We start from the raw sequence: 17984 nt of genomic DNA on the forward strand, positions 1-17984 counted from the left end.
TCCCTCTATCTTTCTTGAAATGATTCCCAAATACCAAGTACTGAAAATAAATCCACTAATCTGGTACACTGTAAAAAAAACAAACAAACAAAAAACTATGAAAAATGGGGGTTTTTTATTGAACAAAAACTACATTTATCTGAAACCTCAGGCTTAATGACAGACACAAAAGTATTAAGTGCAATAATACTTTGTAAAATTAATCACTATAAATCACCAGTGTTCTTAGTCAGTGGAGATTAAAACTAACTTTAAAACAATCTCTACTAGGTGTACTATTTTTTTACCTCTTAACCTTTTGTTTAGAGCCTTAAAGCAACTCTTATACAATACCTTCCCATTCACCAAATGCATAGCTGTTCATATATATGTATCATGCTCCAAAAAGTTCCAGACAATTTAAAGACTAATTCAGTGTGTTGTTATTGTTTTATCTTGAAGGGTCTAAATCGTGGATATTTGATGTTTTATTATTTACATAGTGAGAAAGTAGTTTTAAGCAATCGCTTACTTTTTGGAGGTCCAAGAATGAAAATATGCTGACACCTGCTTTAACGTAGCTATATATAGCTATGTAATATAATTTAGCTTGAGTTTTGAGTATATAGGACTTTGATATTGAAAGAAATCACCATCCCGTCAATCAACGCTCCAACTTCACCCATCCCCCACCCTCCTCTCACGTATCATGTGACAAAGTCATGGACCAGCCTGTCTTCTGATTGGCTGTAGTTGATAGCTTATTAAGGTCTTGATGTTTCTGGCCATCCACTTCAAATTACCGTCTTCACCACCTGGCATTTCATCTCCTGGTAAGAGTTAAAAACAGTTTATTTTTGTTTTATTTGTGTTTATTTATTTGTTTTTGCTTAAGTACTGTTTGATAGCTTTATTTTAGCTCACCCATTTGTTCTGTGAACCCAAAATCCACATTTTCCTTTAAAGGAGCCTGAAAGTCAAATCGTGTTTTATCAAACAAAATGTATTATTGTAATGGCATCTCCGTATAATGGTGTTTTATCTTGATTATAACATTAAAAAGAAATAATAAATGCAATTTGTCATGCCTCATGAAAGTAAATGCATCTAAGTATTTCTTTCTTATGGAAATATCTCATTTGAAATTGAGGGGAAAAAAGATCTTGTTTCAACTGTGATATATTTATTAATACGTATATGTGTATATATGTGTGTGTTTATATGTGTGTGTGTATGTATGTGTGTATATATGTGTATATGTATGTGTGTATATATGTGTGTGTTTGTATATGTGTATAAAATACTAATATCAATTTAAACGAGCTGGCCCCAGTGTTTTCTGGCATTTTCAACTCCTCACTGCAGGCATGTCATGTGCCTGCCTGCTTCAAGTCCTCTACCATAATCCCTGTCCCCAAGAAACCTAGGATCACTGGACTAAATGACTACAGACCCGTGGCTCTGACATCTGTGGTCATGAAGTCATTTGAGCGCCTGGTTCTCTCCTATCTCAAGACCCTCACGGCCCCCCTCCTGGATCCCCTGCAGTTTGCATATAGAGCCAACAGGTCTGTAGACGACGCCATCAACATGGCCCTACACTTCATCCTGCAGCATCTGGACTCCCCAGGAACCTACGCCAGAATCCTGTTTGTGGACTTCAGCTCTGCCTTCAACACCATCCTTCCAGACCATCTCCGAGGCAAGCTTTCCCAGATGAATGTGCCTGATCCCACCTGCCGGTGGATCACTGACTTCCTGACGGACAGGAAGCAGCATGTGAGGCTGGGAAAGAATGTCTCGGACTCCCGGACCATCAGCACCGGCTCCCCTCAGGGCTGTGTTCTTTCTCCTCTGCTCTTCTCCCTGTACACCAACTGCTGAACCTCCACCCACCAGTCTGTCAAGCTAATCAAGTTTGCAGATGACACCACCGTTATTGGGCTCATCTCTGACGGGGACGAGTCTGCCTACAGGAGGGAGGTTGAACGTCTGGTGTCCTGGTGCAGCCACAACAACCTGGTGCTGAATGCCCAGAAGACAGTGGAGATTATTGTGGACTTCAGGAAGCACACAGCCCCACTCCCCCCCATCATCCTGACTGACACCCCCATCACCTCTGTGGACTCATTCCGCTTCCTGGGTACCACCATCACCCAGGACCTGAAGTGGGAGCCCACCATCACCTCCGTCATCAAGAAAGCCCAGCAGAGGATGTACTTCCTGAGGCAGCTGAAGAAATTCAACCTGCCAACACGGACGATGATGCAATTCTACACTGCAATCATCGAGTCCATCCTCACCTCCTCCATCACCGTGTGGTACGCTGGAGCCACTATCAGGGACAAACAGAGACTGCAGCGTGTTGTGCGCTCTGCTGAGAAGGTGATTGGCTGCAGACTCCCATCTCTGCAGGACCTGTACACCTCCAGGACATTGCGGCGTGCAGCTCGGATCTCAGCTGACCCTTCTCACCCTGCACACAGTCTGTTTGACCTGCTCCCCTCAGGCAGGAGGCTCCGGTCCATTCGCACCAGAACCTCTCGCCATAAGAACAGTTTCTTCCCCTCTGCTGTTGGACACATGAACAATAACCATATGACTGTTCCCGCCACTAACACATGACCCTACGCTGTGTCACTGCATCATTCCATGTTTGGCACTGATCACCACCTGCACTCATGCATATATCTTTCTACGTAGCACTTTTAATTCTTATTCTTACTTTTATTTTTTCATGTCTATTTAAGCGCAATTTATGACACTTTGTTTGCACTGAAGCACCGCAGCAATTTCCTGATGTTGTAAACCTGCTCAACATTTGGCAATAAACCCCTTTCTGATTCTGATTCTGATTATACTCTGAAATCACTTAGTTTGATGTGAACACATTGTGATACAAATTCCAATTTTACATGCCTAACCATTTCAGTTCATACTACACCCCAGAGAGTGGTTGAAGTGCTGTCATGAGTCGTGGTACGATTACCCATGGTGGACAGAGGTGGGTCTGTGGGGAAAGTAAGTCAGAAGATAGTGGATTGGGTGAGAAGGGTGTAAAGACCCAGGGTGAAGAAGAGGTGAGTGTTACAGTGTTGTATAGATTAATTGCAGTTACACATTAACTCAAATTATCAATTTCTCTTTGTAGCTTCTTAGTACGCAGAATTGACTGATAAAAAAAGCTCATGTTGTCACGGTCTGGAGGGCAGACCGTGGGGGATGTAGGAGAAAGGACCCAAACGCTGGACTTAGTGGAATGAACAGTGGGTTTATTTACAGTGAGGTAAATGTACACCACACATTAAATCTCCAAAAGTGCTCCCTCGACTCCCGTGACGTGTCTTCTCCCAAGTGCTGGTATCCCGTGCTCTCTGCCCCTGTGCCTTCACACACCCCGTGTGTCTTGCAGTCCTGTGTCCCGCTGTCCTCCTGAGGAAAAACACAGACACAGCCGTTATGGCACCAACTCCAGCAGGCATACACTGACCAGCACTATAAACACTGACATGGAGTCTAACTCAACGATCCTGCGCCGGAGGAAGCTCCATCGCTCTGTTAAGTAGTTCCCCCGACGATCCTGATCAGAAGCAGGTGTGTGGGAAGCTAGGCGTGACCAGCAGCTGGCAGGGCCACACCCATCAGGCCTGCAGGTGGCTGTCCTTCATCCTCCAGCCACACACACACACACACACACACACACACACACACACGGAACACAAGAGCACAGTGCAGCAAACATACATCCAATACACTAATAACAATAAAGGTCCACACTGTTCACGAACCCCGAGTCCCCGGAACCGGGTCCGTGACACATGTAATCAATCAGTTGGCAAAGTATTGAGAATTCTAACCTCTTACATTCTGTTTCTGTGGAGAAAGACACTCCAGTGATTTACTTTATATTTCATCATTTAGTGGCCCAAATATTTTGAACATAGTGATAGAGAAAACCCGTGCTATTTTGCCATTTTTAGTAAGAAGAAAAAGCCACTCCATTTATCCATCTATCCATCCATCCGTCCATCTTCTTCCACTTATCCGGGGCCTGGTCGCGAGGGCAGGACCCCAAGCAGAGAAGCCCCAACCTCCCTCTCCCCAGCCACCTCTCCCTCTCCCCAGCCACCTTCTCCAGCATGTCCAGGGGAACACTGAGGCATTCCCAGGCCAGCTGAGAGATATAAGCTTGGCCTCCTCCTGGTGGGACATGCCCGGAACACCTCACCCAGGAGGCGCCCAGGAGGCATCCTTGTCAGATGCCCGAACCACCTCAACTGACTCCTTTTGATGTGGAGGAGCAGCGGCTCTACTCTGAGCCCGTCTCAGATGGCCAAACTTCGTACCCTATCTCATTTCCACCACTTGTATCCGCGATCTCGTTCTCTCAGTCACTACCCACAGCTCGTGACCATAGGTGAGGGTAGGGACGTAGATCGACCAGTAAATTAAGAGCTTTTACACTCAGCTCTCTCTTCACTACATCAGACCGGGACAACGTCCACATCAGACACCCCATACTCCTGGAGCCCCCCCACAGGACACCCCAAGGTACATGGTTGAATGCCTACTCCAGGTGCACAAAACACATGTAGAGTGGTTCATCAAACTCCCATGCACCCTCAAGTGTCCTCGAGAGTATGAAGAGCTGATTCAGTTTTCCATGACCAGGTGCGTTGAAGATCTCGTGGACCGGGGCCTCTGCTAGGCATTCCCAGCACACCCTCACTATAGGGCTTTGGAGTTGACGTCACGCCGCAATGCATTGTGGGAGCGCAGCGCCATTTTCGGGGTCTACGAATCAAAAAAACACACTGTGTTGGAACGACGACTACAAGAAAGATGCTTAAAAGCAGCTCAAAAGAGAATGAACTGTATAGAGACCGATTGCGTCCAGAGGCAAAGCAGCGGTACTTGCAGAAAATAGCGTGCATTGGAAATGTGGACCCATATGAAATACGGCCGTGGAGTAGAAACCCCGAACACCTAGCGCTACTGACGTAGCCTGACATATTTTCGTACCTTGTCTGTGGAGTCAGCGTGTACAAGTCGTCATTCAAACAAAGGTAAGTCAGCTCGAGTACTGCGTGTGAAATGCGTTTGATTTCCCTGCAAACATTCACATTAGTGCAGCATAAATTCATTCATGAGGGGAAATTACAGTGAGAACATGTGGAGGCTGTTAGAGGGATAACATAGTGAGTTCAGTGCATTGATGTGACATTGTCCTGAAGGATTTAGTTATTCTTTATGGTTAAAGAAATTGCACTAATTTATTCATATTTATTATAAATAATCCTAATTATACATCTTGCTTCCATGTTTGTATCCTGTGTCACTAAAAATACATTTTATTTTAGTTTTATACGTTGATTAATGACCTGCATAATCTCCTTATCATATTAAGTGATTCATAATTGTCACTTTATGCTTTCTCCATCTCTAAAGTGATGACATCCTTGCATTACATACTTTAGGTTCATTCTCTGCAGGCAGGTTTCTGACAGAGAACAGGCAGATTTACTCTATAACATGCAGCGTTCTATAGATGGACACATAAAGAAATGAAAAATTACATGTATGTGCTAACTTTCTAAACACTTTGTTACATTTATGATAAAGTAGATAAAACACATTTGTGTCGGCCTTGGCTCATAGTTCTTGTCTTTAAATGAACTTTGTCTGTGTGTGTTTCAGGTCCTGCACTCTCAAAGACTGAATGAACCAGCATTGCAGCCATGGGTCACTGTGAGCATCACAGGGAAGGTTGAAGCCGCCCACTGCAGCTGTATGGCCGGAGTCGCAGAGACCTGCAGCCATGTCGCTGCTCTTCTGTTTAATTTCGAAGCAACAGTGTTGATCCGTGGCACAAGGACTGTTACAGATGAACCTGCATACTGGGTTTTGCTGGGTAATATGACCAAGATACAGCCAGAGGTTGGCCATAAGATGGACTTCTCCTCTTCAGCTGCCCAAAAAAAGGCTCTGTTCAAAACATAAACAGACCATCTGTATTGAAAGGTAAAAGGAGCCGTCCTCAAAAAAGAAAAATCCCACCTGCTACTTTGGAGGAGTTGTCACCGCTATTGGATACTGTGCTGGTACACAGTAAAGCTGTAGGTTGTGGGAATGACCCATAATGTTTCATCTAGGGGTCTATATTTATGCCTGTAGTGCACTGCCGTGTAAATAATTTGCATTTACTGAATATCTACTGACTGAGTCCCACTGTTCAAAAGCTGAATAAAGAAACAAACTAATTTTTGCCTCTTTTTTTATTAAAACCACTTTATAGAACATCACATCAGTTACAATGTAGAATCCATGTCATTTATAGTTTACAAATGACAAAATGTTTACACAATATCATGAGTGTTTACATGATATCACCCACTACTAACATTACTTTATTTACTGTATCTTTTGAAAAAATACAGCAATTTTAACAGCACAAGACTTAAGAACATTTAACAGGAGCAGGTTTCATTTTCCCTGGTTTTATTATCACACTGTTCACCAAACGCAGCAAACCTTCACCATCTTATCCAGAAGGGTCACCTCTTCACCCTCACTTGGAAGAAGTAATCTGATTGGCATGGTGGTATGTTTGAAGCAGGTCCCTCGTGTAGCGCTGGAACCCAGTCATGATGTGTTTCACCCATTTCATCGGCTGGTTTGCTGCAATAATGTCAAATAATTAGCAACTCTATAAATAGAAGGTAGTTCTGCAAAATCACTCAGTAGGATGTTTGTTCTAATTTGCTACGACCTCAGAGCGCATAGAAAATAAAACTAATAGGTTATAAAGAGTGATATGAACATATTTAGAACTTACCGGAATAAAAATGTCTAGAGCACCAACAGATATCTGGAGATGGAAGAGAACTGCACGTCAGCTTGTCTCACAGCTGCTATCCAGGCTAGACGCCTTCGTTTGGTAACATCGATACACGAGCTGCTCATGTTGCTTCCAGGTTGGGAAAGAATGAAAAGATAAACCATTTTCAAGCTTATTATCTTGCCGGTCGTGTGATCGAACATTGCAGCCGACCACACAGCAAATACGAACCATGGATGTTGTGTGTGCCTTCGCTCCCTTTTCACTTGCGCTAGACCCCCAAAATGGCGGATCGGGCCAAAATCCTTTCCACGCCCACCCCCGTGACATCACGCTCCAAAGCCCTATACTTTTAGGCACACCAGGTCTGTCCAGTATCCTCCCCCGCCACCTGATCCAACTTACCACCACGTGGTGATCAGTTGACAGCTCAGCCCCTCTCTTTATCCGAGTGTCCAGAACATATAGCCTCAGGTCTGGTGATACGATTATAAAATCGATCATTGACCTGCAGCCCAGAGTATGGTGCCACGTGCACTGATGGACACTCTTATGTTCGAACTTGGTGCTCGTTATGGCCAAACTATGGTTTACATAGAATTCCAATAACAAAATAGCGCTCAGGTGCATGATCCGGGAAGATGTTCCTCCCAATCATGCACCTTCAGGTCCTGCTGTCAATGCCCACATGAGCACTGACGTCTCCAAGGAGGACAACAGAATCACCAGGCAGAGCACCCTCCAGTACCCCACCCAGGGACTCCAAGAAGGCTGGATGCTCTAAACCGCCACTCGGTGCATAAGTGCAGACGACGATCAGGTGCCATTCCCCGACCTGGAGGCACAGAGGAAAAAACCCTCTCCTCCACTGGCAGAAACCCTAACATACAGCCAGCAAGCCAAGGGGATACCATGTTCCCTCAATGGTCTTGTCATAGGGGTCTTATATGCCACTTGAATTTTAAAATTGTATTTTGCTCTTTAGGATGTGACTTACTTGCAAAAAGGGAAGTCAGAGGATTGTGGATTGGGTGAGAAGAGTGTGGAGACCCACCATAAAGAAGAGGTTAGTGGGACTAAACTACTTTAAATGTGGTAAAGATTAATTGGAGTTGCACGTGAGCTAACACATAATTACACAATGAAAGGTAAAATCATCAAGAAAACTTTATATTTCATAATTTAGTGGTCCAAAAAGCAAAGTCAGAGGATAGTGGATCAGTTGAGAGGGGATCGTTGCACACAGAGGTAAGTTGGAGTAAACTGGTTTTAATTGTGCATATATGAGTTAGACAAGTCGATGGCTTGTATAACTTTAACTTGCAAGATGTACTAGTGATGTACTAAGTGTACTGGGGTTAATGTTTAATTTAATTCCATGATGTATCTTTTTAAGCAGGAACCCACAGTGACTTCTCTCTGAGGCCCAAAAAAGATGGTGAGAGTGCTGTCAGTCTGGTCATTGTGTTGTAGTTGTTCTGAATCCAAGTTTTCTGGGTGCATCATGGGCTATTGCAGATGTTTTCTTTAGCCTTGTAGGACCTGGCTTCCACATATGTGGACGTCACATTTTAGGTTGTCTAGACAAAAATACAAAATTTTGCTCTACGAGGGTCTCAATTCCACTTACGAGAACATTATACTGCCTCTGTTCTATCAAAATGTAAAACAAATGTCCTCATAAGTGGGTCTCATTTTTCTCAGAAACAAAAATCTGGTAAATTCTTTGTTTTTACACTCATCAGGTCCCAATCAGCCCAAATAGCAAAGAGAAATTAAAAATGTATGCCATGAAAGAGATCGCGTCTTAGCACATTAAGCTAGGATTTAGCTTACCAGGATAAAGAAATCCGATGCAAGTAATCAACTGTCAGATTATTAAGTAGTGGAGACTATGAATTGCTGTTGGTGTGTATCAAGACATTGATGAATACACAGACTCAGTCTGTGGATTTATCAGGAAATGCGTGGAAGATGTCGTCCCATCCAGAACAGTTAAATCCTTCCCAAATCAAAAACCCTGGATTAACAGAGATGTTCGCGCGGCACTGGCGGCACGGAACACCGCCTTTGCCTCCGCGAACACATCGGACTACAAACACGCACATTACCAACTCCGGAAGATGATCAAAGCAGCCAAACGTGAGTACAGGGACAGGGTGGAGCAACAGTTTGACAACCCTCGGCGTATGTGGCAGGGACTAAACACGATCACAGACTTTAGAGGGAAAACCAGCACACCGCAGACCACGGCCTCTCTGTGTGAGGATCTAAACGTATTCTACGCTAGATTCGACACAGCGAACACCATGAGACCGGACAGTGTGCGCACCGCGGATGACGTCAGCGCGCACACTGTGTCTGAGGAGGATGTGCGGAGGTGCTTCAGGAAGGTGAACGCGCGCAAAGCTACTGGTCCGGACGGGATTCCCGGCCGCGTCCTCAAGTCATGCGCGGCTCAGCTGGCTGGAGTGTTCACACACATCTTCAACCTTTCCCTCTCTCTGTCTGTAGTCCCAGCCTGCTTCAAAATGGCCACCATCGTCCCTGTACCCAAATCCTCCACCATCTCCTCATTGAACGACTGGCGACCTGTAGCCCTGACCCCCATCGTGAGCAAATGCTTCGAGAAGCTGGTCAGGGACTTCATCCGCTCTGCACTACCCGACTCACTAGACCCTCTACAGTTTGCATACCGCCACAACAGGTCCACTGATGATGCCATAGCCCTGACACTACACACTGCCCTGTCACACCTGGAGAAGAGAGACACGTATGTGAGAATGCTGTTTGTAGATTACAGCTCAGCATTCAATACCATCGTTCCCTCGAAGCTGGACAGGAAACTGCAGGATCTAGGACTGAGCAGCTCCCTCTGCAGCTGGATCCTTAGCTTCCTGTCTGACAGACGCCAAGTGGTCAGACTGGGCAGCATCACCTCATCCCCCATCACACTGAACACTGGTGCTCCACAGGGGTCTGTACTGAGCCCTCTCCTGTACTCACTCTACACCTACGACTGCACAGCCACTAACAACTCCAACATCATTGTGAAGTTTGCGGACGACACTACAGTGGTGGGTCTTATCACCAACGGTGATGAGACGGCTTACAGGGAGGAGGTCAGCGCCCTGACCCACTGGTGTCAAGACAACCATCTCACCCTCAACGTCGCAAAGACAAAGGAGTTGATAGTGGACTTCCGGAGGTGCAGAGAAGTACACACCCCCATCACCATCAACGGCGCTGCTGTGGAGAGAGTGAGCAGCTTCCGTTTCCTTGGAGTACATCTGGCTGAGGATCTTACATGGTCAGTACACACAAACAAAACAGTGAAGAAGGCGCAGCAGCGCCTCTTCTTTCTCAGGAGACTGAAAAGATTCGGCATGAGCCCCCGCATCCTCAGGACCTTCTATCACTGTGCCATTGAGAGCATCCTCACTGGATGCATCACCACCTGGTATGGCAACAGCACCGCCTACAACTGCAAAGCTCTCCAGCGAGTAGTGCGGTGCTCTGAACGGATAATTGGAGGTGAGCTTCCCTCCCTCCAAGACATCTACAGGAAGCGCTGCCTGAGGAAAGCGGGGAGGATCATCAAGGACTCCAGTCACCCCAGCCATAAACTGTTCAGACTGCTTCCATCAGGAAGGAGGTTCTGCAGCATCCGGTCCCGTACCAGCAGACTGAGAGACAGCTTCTTCCACCAGGCCATCAGACTGCTGAACACGTCATAGACACCTCAGCTTCACTACGGGAACTTCAACACTATGCACTCCACACTGTACAGTAATGCCGCTGTTTTGCACATATTCAACTCTGTATATTTTTATATTTTATTTATTATTATTATTATTATTATTTTTTACTATTTAATTTGTAAAATGTGTATACACACACACACACACACACACACACGTAGGATAATATTTAGTATACACATCCAGAAATGCACACACTATTATATATTGTACATATATTTATTAGTTTCAGATTAGCCATTCTTGTATTTGCTGGTTTGTGTTGTTGTGTTTGCACATCTCTGTTGCTTGTGGGGCTCGCACACAAGAATTTCACTCGCATGTGCTGTGCCAGTGTGCCTGCACATGCGATGTGACAATAAAAGTGATTTGATTTGATTTGATTTGATTTGTTGCTTAACTCACACCAAATTAAAACATAAAACTTAAAATCTTAAATTAATGAAACCACTATTGGAAATTGTCGTGGTTCGTTCGTTTTGGATCAGAGAAGAAACGCAGGCTGCATCCAGTTTAAGGTGTCAAAAATAGTGATCTTTATTACATACTTCCAAAAGAAGCACGGGAAGACAAAACATACAGCAAACACAGCAAACAACCATCTTCCTCGGGCGGAAGCCCCATCCTGCTTTTATATTATCTGATGACGTCACACAGTCAGACCTTACTGGAAATGATAACAGTTTGGGCCTGTTCAGAGAGTTTACCTAATATGGACATCAGCTGCTAGTTTTTAGAGAAAAACAAGTGTGTATTACATTTGTGCCTTTTGTGAAAGTATATCTATCAGAAAACTGTCCTCAGACGACCCTCCTATTCTTACTAAGTGTGTGTGTAAACGTGCGTCTTACATAAAGTGTTGTGCAAGTTCTCTAATGGCCTGCGTACGTGCAGAACTGAACATAGACCTAGGCAGGGTCCAGCAGGACCCACAGGCTTCTAAGTGGTTACAGAACTGTGAAACAGCTTTAAACAAATGTTGAGTATAATACAGAACAACAATGGACTGATTAAAGTACTGATAATCTGTGTAGATTAATAATCTAGTCAGAGTAACCTATATGTGGTTCAAACATTATTCTGTCAACTGGTTCAACAATGGTAAATGATTAATCAATGATGGTTATGATTATAAACTGTCATCATAAGAATACAAAATAAAATATCTCTTTTCCACAAAATGTATCAGGAATCATTAAGCAAAGGAAGTCTTCCTAAAACAGGATCACTAATCATTTTGTTACCTAAACCAGGAAAACCGAGTAATAAATGTGAAAATTTGAGGCCGATAAGCTTACTTAATTCTGATTTTAAGGTGTTGGGTAAAATATTAGCAACACGTCTGCAAGATACTCTCCCCTCAGTAATTCATAGAGATCAAAACGGTTTTATATTGGGGCGCCAAGGTCTACATAATGTGAGAAGAGTCTTTAACATTATAGACGGACTAAACAATTCTTCAGAGAGGGCCTTTCTCTCACTGGATGCTGAAAAAGCATTCGATAGGGTCGAGTGGCCTTATCTTTTTGATGTTCTGACTAGATTTGGTTATGGAGATGTGTTTCGAAGATGGATACAATTATTACACTCAAATCCAACTGCTGAAATCTTGACAAACAAAAATATCTCTAAACCAATAAGGGTGAAACGGGGATGTCCACAAGGCTCGCCGATAAGCCCACTGTTGTTTATATTAGCTATGGAACCCTTTGCTATAGCCGTACGTTCGAGTTTATCATTGACAGGAATTATGGTAAATGAAGTAGAACATAGGATTTCGTTGTACGCAGACGATGTAATAGTATATCTCTCTAAAATAACAGAATCTATACCTGCTCTGCTTAGATTGATAGGGGAGTTTGGTCAAATATCAGGGTATGTCATTAACAAATCTAAATCATCAATTTTATTACTAAATGAAGAAGAAAGGAAAAACCCACCCATAGTAACATCTCATTTTAAGACAGTAAAGGACTTTATGTACTTAGGAATAATGATTTCGCCCAAATTAAGTGAGATCGTGGAAAATAACTATGAAAGACTTTGTAAAGAAATAACAGAGATAGTGGACAGATGCATGTCTCTACCAATTTCTTTAATTGGTCGGATTAATATACAAAATGAGTATACTGCCAAAGGTGCTTTATGCGTATCAGAACATCCCCCTGCCGCCTCCTGTTGATTGGTTTAGCAGGATCAAAAAGCTTGTTCTCGGTTTTCTATGGAAAAATGGGAGACCAAGGATAAGATTATCATTGTTGCATCTACCATACAACGAGGGTGGTGTCATGTGTCCAAATATTGAGTGGTATTACTGGGCATGTCAAATCAGGTCTATAAGATACTATTTTGACTTAAATAACGCCCCGCAATGGTCAGAGATGGAAAGTATTAATTTGAATCCACCTTTGCCTTTATATTTTTTCTCAGACACAGCAATAAACTTGATTAAAAAGGCAAAAAATCCGATGGTAAAGAACATGGTCAAAGTGTTGTATGATGTAAAAAGATATATGAGGGAACCTGTTGTACTGTCACAGTTTACACCAATGTGGGGAAACCAGGACTTCAGACCTGGAAGAGAGGATGAAGTTTTTAGACAACGGTCAATTAAAGGACTCCAAAAAATCCAAGATTTGTATGCAACAGATTCTCAAGATATGATGTCCTTTGATATGCTTAGACATAAATATAATATAGATAGAAAACAATTTTTCAAATATCTCCAAATTAGAAGTTACATTCGAGCGAATCAAAAGAATACCTGCACCAAACCACCAAAATCAGAATTGGAAGACATAATTAGCAAAAGCAGATCAAAAAAAGGGGCAATATCAGAAATATATAAATTGATTAGGTCCAAAACATCTGACAATTCTTTGGGAAGGTTGAACGCCTGGAAAAATGATTTAAAGAAAGACATATCCGTGGAACAATGGGCATTGGTTTGTGCAAAAGCTCATAAACAAACTATCAATTCTAGACTAAGGTTGTTGCAATACAAATGGTTAATGCGAACATATGTTACTCCCGAAAAATTAAATAAGTACAACTCTAATATTCCAGACACTTGTAATAAATGTAATGAAGATAAAGGTAACTTTTTGGCATTGTATTTGGGATTGCAGGAAGATAGGCTCTTTTTGGGTTGCAGTAACACAAACTATGAAACAAATATTATCCAAAGAGATTGTTTTGGATCCTGGCTTCCTTATTCTGGGATTGTACCCAGAAAACATGAGGTACACAAAAAGTGACAGAATGTTTATAGATATGGGTTTGTTACAAGCAAAAAGATTAATCGCACTAAAATGGAAAAGAACAAGGGAACCAAGTATCACTCAGTGGATAAAACAAATGATGGCGGCTTTGCCATTGGAGCGGATAACATAAGAAAGAAAGTGTACTTTATTGGTCCCCGTGGGGGAAATCCCTCTCTGCATTTAACCCATTCACTCAGTGAAGCAGTGGGCAGCCACTGGGCGCCCGGGGAGCAGTGTGTAGGGACGGTACCTTGCTCAGGGGTACCTCAGGGTAGCTGTTCAGGGGAATCAAACCCCCGACCTTCCGATCATGGGGCCACCACTCTACCTACTGAGCTATCCCTGCCCTACATGTATACTGAAAAGGAAATTGGATGTTTTTGAGAAGGTGTGGAGACCATTTGTGAATTTTGTAGAAGGATTTGTATTATCTGAGGAGGACGAGGACTGAGGGCAATAACATTTGATTTGGGATAATGCAACACGTTCTCACTCCCAACTCGTCAAACGTGTGACGCATGGTCAGGCTCCCTCTGCTGCACTTATGGACGCGCAGGGTACCCCCCTCGCGTCAGCAACTGACGTGAAGGGTCCTCCGATTGAAGAGATTGCCGCGGAAGAGCCTTTTGTCCGTATATTTATATATTTCCGAAATCACATTGTAGTGACGTATACTGAACACAATAAATTATATAATGTAAACAACTACCTGAGAAACAGGTAGAACGATACTTTTGTATGGTTTATTGCATTTATGGAGGGAGTGATGTATGCTGGGTAATGGCACAGCTAGCTACTGGGTGACTTTATTCACCCGCTTCGGCTGTTATCAGTCCAAACAATGGACGTTATTAGCACAAATCTGTCCCATAGATATCGGCCATGTCCTGCTAGATTGTTCAGAAGGTTGTTCTCATCCATCCAGATGGAGGATCACTAACAGGAGCGTGGGAGACTCCAGAATCCACTCTGGCTGGAATCCGGTGGATATGCAGTGTGTACAGGTAAGACCATTTAAACGGACAGCATTTATAGAATGACTATTAAAAGTCAGCGAGTGTCAGTAATGTTAATGTGGTTATGTTAGTAATACACCGAGTGCTAATATAACAGCTTTAAGATGCATTTGTAGATATTATTACGTGTTTTACCGTCTTTATGGTGCTAGCTTAAAGTTACGGTGTAAACGTTAGCTTATATTGGAGGAAAGCTGTTACTGTTAAACGATGTTAGCACAGAAATATTAGCTTCTGTCATGACTGATGAAGTTACTGGTTAATAAAGTTTCCAGTAAAGTGTTTAATCGCAGCCACAGATTGACAGCAAATATCTCGATTAGCTTCAGTGCATCTGTAATAAATATGTGCAAGTTTCAGTGCTTCGTTTAAACTGTATGATACTTATACTGACCCAGGGTCAGTGTAAAATACAATCCTAGCTGTGTGAACAAAGCCTGGCTCCTTTAATCCTGCATGACAAACCTCAGGATGCAGGCTATTATTACTCTTTCCTGCTGGCACACCTGTCACACCTGAGAGTCAGCTAGAAACTTACAGTGACGTGGACACCATGCAAAGACTGCCAGACTCTGTAATACTGCAAATGATCAGTGACTCAGGTTATCACTAAACTTTAAACGGCACCTCTGTGTCTCTGTGTGCTGAACATTTAGGATTGAGTCAGGCTGCATTGACTGTGGGACTTTAATGTGTTAAAAGCAGGTTGAAGACGGCTCAGAAACATTTGAAGATTAAAATTTAGCATTATGGCTGCTGGTGGTTTGTAAAGCCTCTACTCAGCTGTATTTTTGTTACTAATTTATGTTTGTTGTTGTTTAACACAGATTTCAGAAGAGCAAATATGCTTAATAGTTTAACTAGATTTCATTTGTCAGTGTGGGACTGCTGAGTCACCTGAAGAACTCATTTCATTCATTCTCCACATGATGTTCATTTACAGAAATGTTTCACAGGAACTGATTCCTCCCAAAGGTTGAACTAGTGTGTTTCCATAGATTACCTCTGTATGAATGTACTTCTTAAATGAAGGCAAGTGTTTGTCCTTTTTTGTTCCTCAGGTACAGTACGTGATATCAAGGGCAGGCAGTCAACACTGGGGGTAGACAAGAAGCAGACGTACTTCCAAGAGGGAGCTGCAGTGAGGTCAGAGGTCAGAATTTAACAGCTCAGGTTTATATTTTAGAGGTTATAAAAAATCAAAATGTATTCATGAAGAAACCTTTAAATAATAGTCATAATTATGATTATTATAAGAAATATCAAACATTTAAGTCGATTTTCTGTTACACATATTGTGTTAGCCCTGCGATAAACTGGCAGCCTGTCTCTGTCCTGTATCAGCTGGGATAGGCTTCATCCTCCCGCAGCCCTGAATTGGATACATTGTATTCCAATTATGTAATCTGATCATTTACAAACTCAAGGTATCTAATCAAAATGTAAGTAATAATTATAAAATGGGAAAGCAGAAATAAGTGTGACATAAATGTAAATGTGTGAGCTGACATAGAGGACAGCTACATGCAGTCTGAAAAACCTTTGTTGTCAAGTTTGCAGGTATATCAGCACGAGACATTCTTACATAGAAGAGACGTTAAAGTCTCTAACTCAGTGAAGCATTATTGGTCCCGTCTGTTTGGATAAATATAGTAAGTTGATGTTTGTCCATTTACTGACACATTTCTTAAGTGCTTATCCAGTTCAGGATCACAGTGGAGCTGCAGCTGGATATGTTCACTAAATAAACCTTACAAAAGTTAACAATAAACCTGCATCCATGTACATTGTTGTCCACAGGATGAGAAAATCAAACTGGAAGACTGTGGAACATGTTAATAAATGTTTGTGTTTATGCCTGTGTCTTTCACAGGAGGCGCTGGAAGGTTTCCCTAATAGTTCCTGGTGAATCAAAGCAGAACCATAAAGGTTGCTGGACTGCATGATGGCCTTACCCCTGAGCAGCCATCCTGTTAAAGGAGGAACCAGTTAGAAGCTGTTTTCAAAGTAGCTGAGCAGATTTCTTCTCAAGTAAGCAATTAACTGTTTGTTCGTCTGTTCTGCCACTTAAAGAGCATTTAAGGACGTCTTTCGAGTGTCCAGTTGAATTAATTCTACTGGCTCTCATGGTCATTTGTTATTATAGACATATTTTTCATGTTCATCCAGCTATTTAGTAAATTCTGTCTATTTAGTAATATCCGTCAGCTATAAAATGTAATATAAATATAAAAATATCTAAATATCTCCTGCACTTTATATTTTAATGATGTAAGTCTGTTATCGTGTTACATTAGCATTCCTCACATATCAATGAGATGCTGTACAGTACAATCCTACTGACGCAGCAGAGGGATAACGACGGCTATTCAACATCGTTACACGACACATTCGAGCTGCATGATGCAGACAAAGCGACTAAATCATCTTTTTTGTGGTTTATTGTCTTCAAACCAGCAGACAAAGCCGATTGCAGAAGATGTCGGAGAAGAACTTCAGGCCGTGGACTGAAAAGGTATTTTTTTCTTGTTATCAAAAGACATTTTGGAGTGGCAGCTTCTACAACTGGTTGCGCTGAAGTAAAGCTTACAGTCTAAGAAACCACAGTGTTGATATTCAGCACAAAGAGAAAAGCTCACTTGTTTGAATTTATTTACAATCATAGTTTTATAAATTCTGACTGTAAACATCTTTTACAGCTTTGATATTGTTTGACACTAGATATCAGGTTTAATTTAAAGGTTTCTGTGTCCCAATGAGCCATTTACACTGACCAGTGTTTCACTTTAACTGTAACACATTCATTATTTAGATTCAACAAAGAAATAACTGAATGTAAAAATGACAGCCCTCAGGCAGGTTTATAGAGATATATGCATGCATTATGAAATTTATGTATCCCAGATAATTGTTATTCTTCTAGTCATGGCAGACCTACCCCTCCTCCCCAGTTAACTGCAACCCAAAAGAACTAGTGGGGCTATTTACACACTCACAACCAGTGTGGGGTAAAAAGAGCCACCAAAAAGCTGTCAGCCACAGATGTGCTAGAAGAGTTAGAAACTCTACTTATGGAGAAACTTTCTAAGTCTAACAGAGGACAGGAACTCCTGCCCAAATAACATGA

The 17984-nt window shown here is 42.4% G+C and overlaps 1 long non-coding RNA gene across 1 annotated transcript in view; it reads left to right on the plus strand.

Annotated features, from left to right (window-relative positions):
• LOC146662959 (uncharacterized) overlaps nucleotides 1-17984 on the plus strand; it is a 77543-nt gene that overhangs the window by 58805 nt on the left and 754 nt on the right. The window contains exons 2-5 of the long non-coding RNA XR_014912971.1: nucleotides 12911-14845; nucleotides 15919-16010; nucleotides 16731-16888; nucleotides 17315-17372. This is a non-coding gene — a long non-coding RNA (uncharacterized LOC146662959). The remainder of the gene's footprint in view (nucleotides 1-12910; nucleotides 14846-15918; nucleotides 16011-16730; nucleotides 16889-17314; nucleotides 17373-17984) is intronic.

The sequence above is a fragment of the Rhamphochromis longiceps genome, linkage group LG8 (genome assembly GCF_057381845.1).
Source record: "Rhamphochromis longiceps isolate RC_006_pf linkage group LG8, R_longiceps_female_GT1.1, whole genome shotgun sequence".
NCBI lineage: Eukaryota > Metazoa > Chordata > Actinopteri > Cichliformes > Cichlidae > Rhamphochromis > Rhamphochromis longiceps.